This window comes from Triticum aestivum, chromosome 2B (genome assembly GCF_018294505.1).
Source record: "Triticum aestivum cultivar Chinese Spring chromosome 2B, IWGSC CS RefSeq v2.1, whole genome shotgun sequence".
In the NCBI taxonomy this organism is placed as follows: Eukaryota; Viridiplantae; Streptophyta; class Magnoliopsida; order Poales; family Poaceae; genus Triticum; species Triticum aestivum.
Window position 1 is genome coordinate 32,975,305 of NC_057798.1, and position 10,986 is coordinate 32,986,290.

Below are 10,986 nucleotides of genomic sequence, written 5' to 3' on the forward strand. Positions count from 1 at the left end.
ATTCTGCAGAAAGTGGGTGCAGTGGCTTACAAATTTCAGCCTGCTAAAACTAGCAAGATTCATTCGGTCGTCCATGTCTCATTACTGAAAAATGCGGTTACTCCAGCGTGAAAGGTATGTTCGGATTTACCTGATACTTGTGCTAACTCAGCCCAGGTGATGCAATCAGAAGCTGTCCTGGACCGCCCTGCGATCAACCATTCCGAGGGTACTACTGCTTGAGTACTGGTCAAATGAAAAGGGCTATCTAGGCCCTGCAAAAAAAAGGGGTTATCTCAAGACTGGGCCAAAACCTGCTACCGAGTACGCAAATGTTTTCATCAGAGAAAACAAATAAATGATTTTTTTCGTGGGCTTCGTGGGCCTGACGCCGTTGACGTCTCCGCTCTCAAAACTGGGGAAAATGTGAAGACAGAAAAGAAAAAAAACCACTCCACCTCACGCCGCTCCACCGTTCCCACTTCAAGCGCCGCCGTCCTGTCGCCACCACCGCCGCTGACGGCGGCGCGAAGCAGAAGCTCACCCCCGCGGCACGAATTGCCGTATTTCCTGGACCCAGAAGCTACCCTCACGCCGCTCCACCGCTCCCAATCCCAGCGCAGCCGCCTGTCGCCACCACCGCCGCGGCCGGCAGCGCGAATCCAGCTTGCTCCTCCCCGCGGCTCGAATCGCCTTCTTTGCTGGCCAAGTTCGGACCAACAAGATCCCCGTTGCCGTCGGAGGCTGGCCACAGTTCGAAGCCAGCTTGCTCCTCCCCCGGTGGATTAATCCCCTCTGGTCGCCCGCCGCCGGTCAGTGCTCCGGGGAAGACGTCGGAGCATGACCCCAGCGTGACTTGGAATTTGATTCAGTTTTGGACTGGGATTTGCGTCTCCTACTGGAGTTTGAAGCGATTGGTGATCTCTCTCTCTCTTATCTACGTATGTAAGTATAGCCAGGAGCCTGCCTTTTCTCTGCAGAAATTTTGGGTCCAACTTACTGAAGAAATTTGTCAGTTTGGCCCAAGCTCAAGATATCTGTAGAGACACTCTGTGAAATTTGTCAGTTTGGCCGAAGCTCAAGATATCCAATGGAGTCATGTAGCGTGGCCAGGATAATGAGCTTAGGGAGGCTTGCTATACACCGGACGTATTTGTGCACCCTAATCTTCAGAAATTTGCCAAAGCTGCTAGGCTTCACTCCCACTTCACTGAAGAGAAAGAGATTCTGCAAAGCTGAACATGTTGAGCTACAACTGACCAAGAAGACTACACTGCCGGAGCTGCCTCCGGACATCTTGATGGGTATTTTTGCCACCCTTGAGATCCCTGACCTCGTGCGTGCCGGCTCTGTCTGTTCCTCCTGGCGCTCCGCATACACAAGCCTACGGAGCCTTGGGCAGTACAATCTCCAGCAGACCCCATGCCTCCTCTACACTCCAAATCCACCGGTGAGAGTGTTGCGTGCCTCTACAGCCTCGCAGAGAAGAGATCATACAAGTTAACTCTCCCGGAGCCGCCTATACGCACTAGGTGTTTGATCGGGTCCTCACATGGCTGGCTGGTAACTGTTGACGACATATCTGAGATGCACCTCGTCAATCCCATCACATGTGAACAGATTGCTCTCCCTTTGGTGATCACCATTGCGTAATAGTATGGAGTTTAATAATACAATTTAGTGTTTGGGGCCCTCATCATCTCAGGGCTCAGGGGGGTCGCCCTGTTTGCCCGGCCTATGGGTCGACCCTGTAGCATCCTAGCAAGTCAAAAAAAAGTCAGTATAGAAATCAAGTAGTTTGACTTGTTAGGAGAGATTCAAAATAGCATCCTAGCAAGGGTTTAAATTTCTCTTGCACCATTAATGTTAGGATCCACTCCGGGGTGCGCCTGGGCCCGGCGGGGCCTTCTGGCCATTACACAGAGGACCCCAATGTATTGTATGAACATTACATAGGGGACGCCAACATTTTGCAGTCAACACCCTAAAGCATTTGTTTCCTTACAAAGAAGGCCAAAAATTCGACAAGTCGTGGGAATTTCGGCTATAAATTTTGGCAGCATAACACGTTGGGTACAAATTTGAGAAGCATTGAAACAATTGTATTATATATCACATCATATTGTTGTGAGTAGAAATACAACAGTGTGCTTTGCCTCGTCCTATTCCATCCATCAATACAACTACCAGGATGGATAATATCTTAGAGCTACTACCTACCTACTCCAGTGCAACCATCCTACCAACATAGCACAACGATTCTCAAAACAACTAACTAATCTCGACGAACAGCAACCAAGGGCTCCATCCATCATCATGGCCTCGGGCTTCATCACCACGACCTCTGTCCATCCTTCTTGAGTCACACCACCACCAGCATAGCGACGGATGCCAACAAAGCATTTGACGCATCATCGCACAAGCACCTGCACACCAGTCCAGTAAACATCAGTACCAGTGCTTCTTCCATTTATGATATATAATGTCAAAAGGGCAGCAACAACATCTATCATATCAATCAACCAGTTGTATTTACTAGATGACAATCCACTTCCCCAATCTCACAACCAGACTACAACCTGGACTACAAGTTGAGACGACGACTAGCACACCGACGCACTTGAAGTGGACAAGAGAAGGAAAGCTTACATGACGAGTAGCGATATGAGCAGTTTTGTTGATGATTTACTGGTTTTCCAAAGTCGGGTCACTTTTGCAAAGGAAACTTTACCTTACCCCATGAACCAAACCAGGCATACTACAAAGTATTGGAAACGGTGGCAATGAGAAGCAGATAATCAACCACAATGCCATGTGTATGAAATACATGGAAAAAAATATGTGCAGAAGGCAAACACACACATATATTGATAGCTACTCTGCACCAATGCAGCCCATGGTACAAAAAAAGGGATCATCACACTGTCCAAGTCCAGCAATAACTGGCTGGCAGAGGTATAGCCCAAATCTCGAGTGTTTCACTAGCACAATTGGCCAGCCAATAACTAGGATTTTCACTGTTGAAAAAAGGAAGCTCTAGACCTATGGTTCTAGTTCCAGAAGTGGCGAGAATTACTTTATAAGCTAACCTATGAATTCAATTAATGCTCAGGTAACTTCCTACCCCTCGATTGTAAATAAGAAAAGGTTCACAACTAACATGAGAGTATATCCTGATCAACTCTTTAGTGGAAAAGGGCATATGAGGGTATCTAAAACATAAATGTGCATCATTGCATATCCATTGATGACCATGTGCCCAGAGAAAGAGGGGAAGCCAGAGTTGGAAAAAGAGAGTACCTTCAATGTCGCTAGCCAAGGCCGAACCACTTCATCACCCGTTCAAGAGCTAGCTGAAACCAAAACCACAGAACTAGCGAACCGACAAGAGGCATGGCATGACCACGCGAAGGACCTCAGGAAGGCTTGCCACCCCAAGCTACAACAACCGCCATTTTCAGAACAAAACAAGTCAGCAGCCAAAATGAGTTTGTTGTCAGTGAAGAAGCTCATGTTGCACACTAACAGGTCAAACATGAATAATCTCTCTATCTAGCTATACTTGTACAAGACTGCTATTTTACAAGCAAGAAAATTTAATGTTGGTGACGAGAGCAAAAAACCAACAGTGACGACTAGCATGTCGACACACTTGCAGTGGAATCAGTACATCCACATGGATAAACAGGAGAAACAAGCTTACTCCAAAAAGATACAAAATAGTAGTGTACAACAATGCAATGCATCAGCCAAAACATGAAACATGGTCCAAATTAATAAGATGAAGCTGCAAGTTAAGATATCAGCAAGTTATGTTTTACTACACGACAAGCCACTTCCCCAATCCCAGAACCTGGGCTACTAGTTGAGTTTAGTTTAGTTTCATTGTTGACAAGCATTGCACTGCATTGCACGCACGCTGTTGGAGTGATGGATTAGCAAAGCCATGCATGTGAAAGAGTTGTCCTATATATCAGGCAATACATGAGAGGGAGTACAAAAGGCCAGAAATTCCAGTCACATAATGATGGCATCACTGAGATATAACAAAAGGGATAAATAAGAAACATGTCAAATGTAAACAGGTAAAATTTTCTTTGGCACCAACTTGTCGTTTCCATAGAAATGATGCTTTTCCTATAACATCTTTCCTCCAAGAAGGACATCCACATCCAAGGAGGACATCCACAGATGCTAGTTAAAAAAACTGGTCATTGTGCAAATTGAGCATGCTCATCAAGTAGGTAGCAAAATGAAATCTTAACATTGGAACAATGTGTATGATTGATACAACCAGGCATCATCTACCAAACCAAACCAAATACAACACCAAGACTAGAGGGTGGTTTCTAATGACTACATGATCATTGTTGCCAAAAGACAATTATGCTTCAGAAACAAGGTAAAAGAAACCACGACAACAACCAAGGGCTTTCATATGTCTTGGACAGTTGGTGATAAAGGAGACACATTACAAGTGCCAGCAAACATCACAAGGAAGATGGAGCACAAGTGGCCAGGAATTTTAGTACCATAACAACTGCATAACTGAAAATTCAATGAAAACGCGGCAACAAGTCATGCAAAAACTAAAAAGCTTTGGATTCCAACATGAACCAGAAAATAGCAAGAATAAGGGACTTCTCATTCATAACCCAAAATCAGTCCGAGTCCCCCTCCTCTATGCTTCCATGATCTCTGTATCTAGCTATACTTGTACAAGACCACTATTTTACAAGCAAAAAAATCATGTTGGTGAAGACAGCAAAAACCAACAGCAACGACTAGCACACCGATGCACTTGCAGTGGACTCGATACATCCACATGGACAAACAGGAGAAAAAAGCCGACTCCGCACAGATGCAAAGTAGTAGTGTACAACCAGAACAGAAAAGCATGGTCCAAATTAATAAGGATGAAGCTGCATGTTGGGAATCCAGAAACCCATTCACTTATGCAGTCAAATTCATTCCTTTATAAAGCAACCAACACATTCAAAATCATCCTGACAAGACAAAGCATCGCTCATATCAACAGATGTAAGGTCATCCTAAGTTTGAATGATATATGTATGCGCCTCCCACTCCCACTCCCAGGGAAACAAAACAACAAATTAAGATTTAGTGGGTACGAATCTGGGGCACCTGTGCTTGAGTGGGTCATGATTTCTCTTGGTGTTGATGAAGAGAAGAGGTCCTTCTTCTCCTCCGACGAACCCATCAGCTCATAGAGATCGCATTGTTATTTGATTCATCTGTTTCTTCCTCTTAGAGGTGGATGGATGGATGGATGGATCAAATGCTGGACAATTGGTGATGAGGGCCTCAAAAGTCGAGGTCCTGCTCGTGCTTGACCAAGAACTGTAGAAACAAGGTCATGTCCTTGTTGCTGAACTCCAGGTATTGTGCCGAGATAGTGTAGAACCTGCAGTCCACCAACAAACAGAATAACTCAGTTCCATTTGCCGCCCAATAGAATAGAACGAAACGAAATCCAACAACGACCAAAAAAAACTTATGAGTATATTGATTATATATGTCTGCAAAGTCTCTTATTCTATAACCAGGAGTGTTCTGTTGATTCTTAAGCAGGAGTGGTTTTTTAGTAAAAGCATCGCATTCTAATGTCACGGTGAAAAACACATAGAACACTACATTCCTACCCACGAAAACTGGCATTATAATTCAGTATTGGGCCTCATTCCAATTTCCAAGACATGAGCCATCTCTTAATGGGTGGGTGGAGAAACTGTACATGTGTTAAAACTAACCAGACCAGAAAAATGGTTGGGTAGAGAAAAACACAGAGTTGTTTAGATTATAAAATTCAGTGTTAAGAGAACTGAGAAGGTTCTTCCCAGTAGCATGCCACCATAGCATTTCAAGAATACAAAGATTATAAACTTAATTAATGTTGCAGGGACGAATCGGGGGATTATCCATAACAAGAATGAATGATTTTGCCCCCCATAGCCTACAACGACGCCTATATCTTCTCGTCTCAGCTTCAGACTGGTTGGAAAGGAAGTACGTCTAGGACAACAACATGGTAGCCTACAACAACACCTTTATATACACACAACCATAACATGATGTTGTAATTTGAATCGAGCTAGATCACTAATGACCAACCAACCAATTGACAGATCGGAGATGGATTAAGATGAAGATGGAGCGAACCTGTAAGGGGTCTCATTGCCTAACTTCTTCTGGTCGCGGTCCTGCTCGTGTTTGACCGAGAACTACAGCACCAGGGTCCTGTCCTTGTTGTTGAACTCCAGGTACTGCGCCGAGATGGTATAGAACCTGTAGTCCACCAACAAATAAAGTAACTCAATTCAATTTGCCGCCCAACAGAACAAAACGAAACGAAATCCAGCGATGAGCCAAAAATGTTATGATTATTGATTACATATGTCAGTAGTGCCTCTTATTCTATAACCAGGAGTAGTTGGTTAATTCTTAAGCAGGAGTGGTTTTCTAGTAAAAGCACCACATTCTAATGTCATGCTGAAAAACACATAGAACACTGCATTACTAGTTTCCTACCCACAAAAATGGCATTATAATTCAGTGTTGGGTCTCATTCCAATTTTGAAGACAAGAACCATCTCTTAAAATGACAAAAAACAGATTGGGTGGGTGGACAAACTGTACATGTGTTAAAACTAACCAGACCAGAAAATTGGTTGGGTGGAGAAAAAAATAGAGGCATCACATTGCCATGCCCTTTGCGTCCTGGGAGGCGTTAAGGCTCTCCTGAGCAAGACATGAGAGGGAGTACAAATGGCCAGAAATTTCAGTCACACAACGATGGTGTCGCTGAAATATAGCAAGGGACAGATAAGAAACATGCAGAATGTAAATAGGTAAAATTTTCTTTGCCATCAACTTGTCGTTTCCACAGGCAAGATGCTTTTCCTAGAACACCTTTCCTTCGACAAGGACATCCACAGATGCTATTTAAAGAAAAAATAGGTCATTGTGCAAATTGAGCATGCTCATCAGGTAGGTAGCAAAATGAAATCTTAACATTTGAATGATGTGTGCCATACAACCAAGCATCATCTACCAAACCAAACCCAGCACCAACACTAGAGGGTGGTTTCTAATGAATACATGATCATTGTTGCCAAAAGAGAATTAAGCTTCAGAAACAAGTAAAAGAAACCACGACACCAGCCAAGGGCTTTCATATGTCTTGGACAGTTGGTGATAAAGGAGATGGAACACAAGTGCCAACAAACATCACAAGGAAGATGGATCACAAGTGGCCAGAAATTTCAGTACCATAACTGAGAAATTTGATGAAATCGCGCCAACAAGTCATGCAAAAACTAAATACCTTTGGATTCCAACATGAACCAGAAAAAAAGCAAGAACAAGGGACTTCTCATTCATAACCCAAATTCAGCACCAAACAATACATACTGAATCAGTTGTCAGGGAGAATCTTTGCTAGAAATAATTAATGCTGTAGTAGAAACATCAACAAGGATCAGTAGGATGCTACAAGGATATGATACTCTAAATTACTCCCTCCATTCCAAAATAAGTGTCTTGGTTTTAGTTCCAATTTGAACTAAAACCATGAGGGCCTCAAAAAGTTGTTGCATCTTGATGCTCAAATGTTGTAGTAGAAACATCAACAAGGATCAGTAGGATGCTACAAGGATATGATACTCTGAATTACTCCCTCCATTCCAAAATAAGTGTCTTGGTTTTAGTTCCAATTTGAACTAAAACCATGACACTTATATTGGAACGGAGGGAGTAGTACATCATCTCCTTTCTGGAAATGAGCACATGTAAGTAATGGTAGGAAACTAATTGATTGAACGGAAAAGGAACTCATAGCAGCGCCAAACAATACAGACTGAATCAGTTGTAAGCAAACCTCACGATAAAATCAAGAAACTATTCTACTTCTGTGTGACCCTAAAGAATATAAGCCCTGAAAACCGATGAAGGTGATAAAGCTATAAACTTTGGACTCTGCTTTCTAGTGCAAATGCACTAAATACACTATTACAATGTCAAATCCATTCCCAGGAGAAAATAAAACAGAGACACTTTCAGTTGAACAATGTGATGCTCAACTGGAAGATGCAAATCCCCATATATTCTTGTAAATAAATTCTGAAGTTTGTTTTATATTCTTCCTATCCTAATGTGAGCTTGCAGGTGACAATTTCCGTGATTTTTTACGGAAGACACACTAGGCACCTAAACGGTAAGAAAAATAAAATCAAAGGGAGCAGAGCACCCAATGTAGATTGAAAGCCTCTTAGTATGTTAGAATCATTCAAACATGCAGGGCTAAAAAGATGATCATTCAAACAAGCGGTCATACGGGCAGGGCTAAAAATGGGAGAAATAAGAAACCTCATGACCTAATCCTTGATTTGATAAGGCCATGATTAAGAACACAAACAGAGAGGGGTAATCTTATGTTTCGGAAAATATTTTACACACATAGATAGCATCAAGCAGAGATGACACAATTTGTGAATCTTTTGGCGACGGGAATGTTACATCTAGTGAGCGCATGAATCAACTTACGCGAATTCACCGGGTGGGGTGTACAAATAAGCGGCTCATCATCCTGTCAAGTCCAGCAATAACTGGCTGGCAGAAGCACAACCCAAATATCAAGTGTTTCATTAGCACAATTGGCCAGCCAATCACCAGCATTTTCACTGTTGAAAAAAGGAAGCTCTGGACCTAAGGTTCTAGTTCCAGAAGTGTCCAGATTTAGTTTTATAAGCTAACCTACGGTTCTGGGAACGCATAGTCTGGGTTGGGTTCATCTGTAGAAGGATGGACTGGGTGATCAGTTATAGAGTTTCATCCTGTCCTGCTTATAGTCAATATAAACTTTATACTTACTAGCTCAGCGAGTGAATAAACAACAGAGATTCACTAATACGACATCAAGCTAGGAATGGAAATAGTAGGACAAGCATGTGTTCAAGTTCTAGCAACGTAATCTTTATCTATCTCTCAAGATCTAGAGAATAAAAATATTCAACCATGGCCAGGAAAAGGAGATTCAGTCACTGGACAAAATTAATTAATATTGTAGGAGCAAGGAGAACAACTGACTAATTCAACCACTGACTAATTCAACCACTGGAGCACAATATCTTGACCGATATCGCTAACCAACCCAAGGGTAAGTGGCAAAAAATAGTGATTGGGCTCTGAGCAGCACAACAAAACTTTCCCCGGGCATAAATAAATACTACTCACAACAAACAATAGTAGTATTAGCTAGGCATGCTCACGCAGCCATCGTATCCTTGCAAATTAAATTTGGGTTTCTAAACTATGCCCAAGGTAGGTCAAAGTAGACTTTGCACAAAAAACGTTTTTATGAAAGTAAGCACTTTTATCCTCACATAACAAATATGGCTAGCAATCAACTCCTAATTGTATGGATCAATACACCTTCTATGTTTAGGATTGACACCACATGATTGTGTTCAACTAATGTCAATTAACTCAGAATTTGCAACATCAACAACCAGATCTAGATGGCACTAATCCAACAGGATTTCCCAATCATGGAAGTTCATAAAAAGAACCAGATTAAGCACTAATTATCACAAAGATTGCACATCTTTGAATTTTATGAGATTAAAACTGCAAAATCATCCTTATGGGTAATTATCCTCACCTCTAAGAACAATCAGGTAACAAAGAAATATCATACGCTTACTTACAGAAACAAAATGGTTTTAGAATCAGATGTACAGAGATAAAAAAAACAATGATGCCTTGACTTATATAAAAATCTCCACTTTTTTACCTTCAGACCAAACAGCGCCAAGTTTTGCTTCTCCTGTCTTAATTAACTAGTGCCCAGGCCGACCATGCCTAGGCGGCACAACAGTCCACCCATCAGCGTCAGGGACATGCCTCAGGGCCTCCACTCATCCACCAACAACTCATCTCCCCTCGCTGCTGCTCCATTCTACAGTATCAACGGCTTACCGCCATTGCTCCAAGCTACCATTGTCGTCATCAACAAGAATCTGCTCACAACAAGGAAATAAATCAATTAAAGAGATATTCATGTCCTGCTCCCTGGTGGTAACCTGAATATTAAGTGGTAACCAAGATCCAACCAGCCAGGTGATAGACAGCCAGGTGATTCTATCAAATCAACAGCTTGAGACCGCGAAGATCAACAACAAAACAAAACTGTTTGATGTTTACTCCAAAATGCTTTTAGCGGACACATCTAAGATGGATGATGCTGAAAAGGCTCGACTTGCTAATGCTTTGAGTAAAATGGAGCCCATGGTATTTCCTGAAGGAGATTCAGGTATTTTTATAGTTTGTCTGTCAATAGGTTGATTTTTGTTGTGAACCTGAATCATACCATTCGGATCAGGTACTGACTATTATTATTTGTCTACTGTTTGGCAAGGTGATTGAAGGGAAAGAAGTGATGCACTATGAAGCATATCAGAGGATAGATTGTTCAGCTACATTCAGTCAGTTAATGGTGTGAAGTAAATGGATAGTCCCGCTGCATTTTGTCTCAGTCAGTTTATTGTGTGAACCTGATGGATTGTTCAACACTTTTGTGGTCCCGGTCAGTTTATTGTCTGAACCTGATGGATTATTATTGTGTGAACTTGATGGATTGTTATTGTGTGAACATGGTGGATTTTTAATTGTGCACTGATGGACCGACCAGCTGTGGAGGTACAAGCCACATATAGATCACAAAGTTAAAGTAGTACTATAGATCCCACAGAACAATAAATGGCAACCTCCATGTTACTACCTCTATGTTACTACCCACTGTGGAGGTAGTAACATAGACTAGTAACATATGGGAAACGCTGATGATCTACCGACTGATTTCTGGGAAGAAGTCCGCCACCTGCAGCAGTTGACACGTGTCCTAGGGTCCACACAACACGTTGCCATGTTTCCAGAAAAATCGCATGCATCTTATCCCCACCCGTCTTCTCCTTTCCTCATCGTCTGCAT

At 42.4% G+C, this 10,986-nt stretch overlaps 1 long non-coding RNA gene across 1 annotated transcript; it reads left to right on the forward strand.

Moving 5' to 3' along the window:
- The first annotated feature begins 10,120 nt into the window (after positions 1-10,120).
- LOC123040192 (uncharacterized) lies at positions 10,121-10,675 on the forward strand. The gene is made up of 2 exons (XR_006418072.1): positions 10,121-10,309; positions 10,415-10,675. It is a non-coding gene; the product is annotated as an uncharacterized lncRNA (long non-coding RNA).
- The last annotated feature ends 311 nt before the right edge of the window (positions 10,676-10,986 follow it).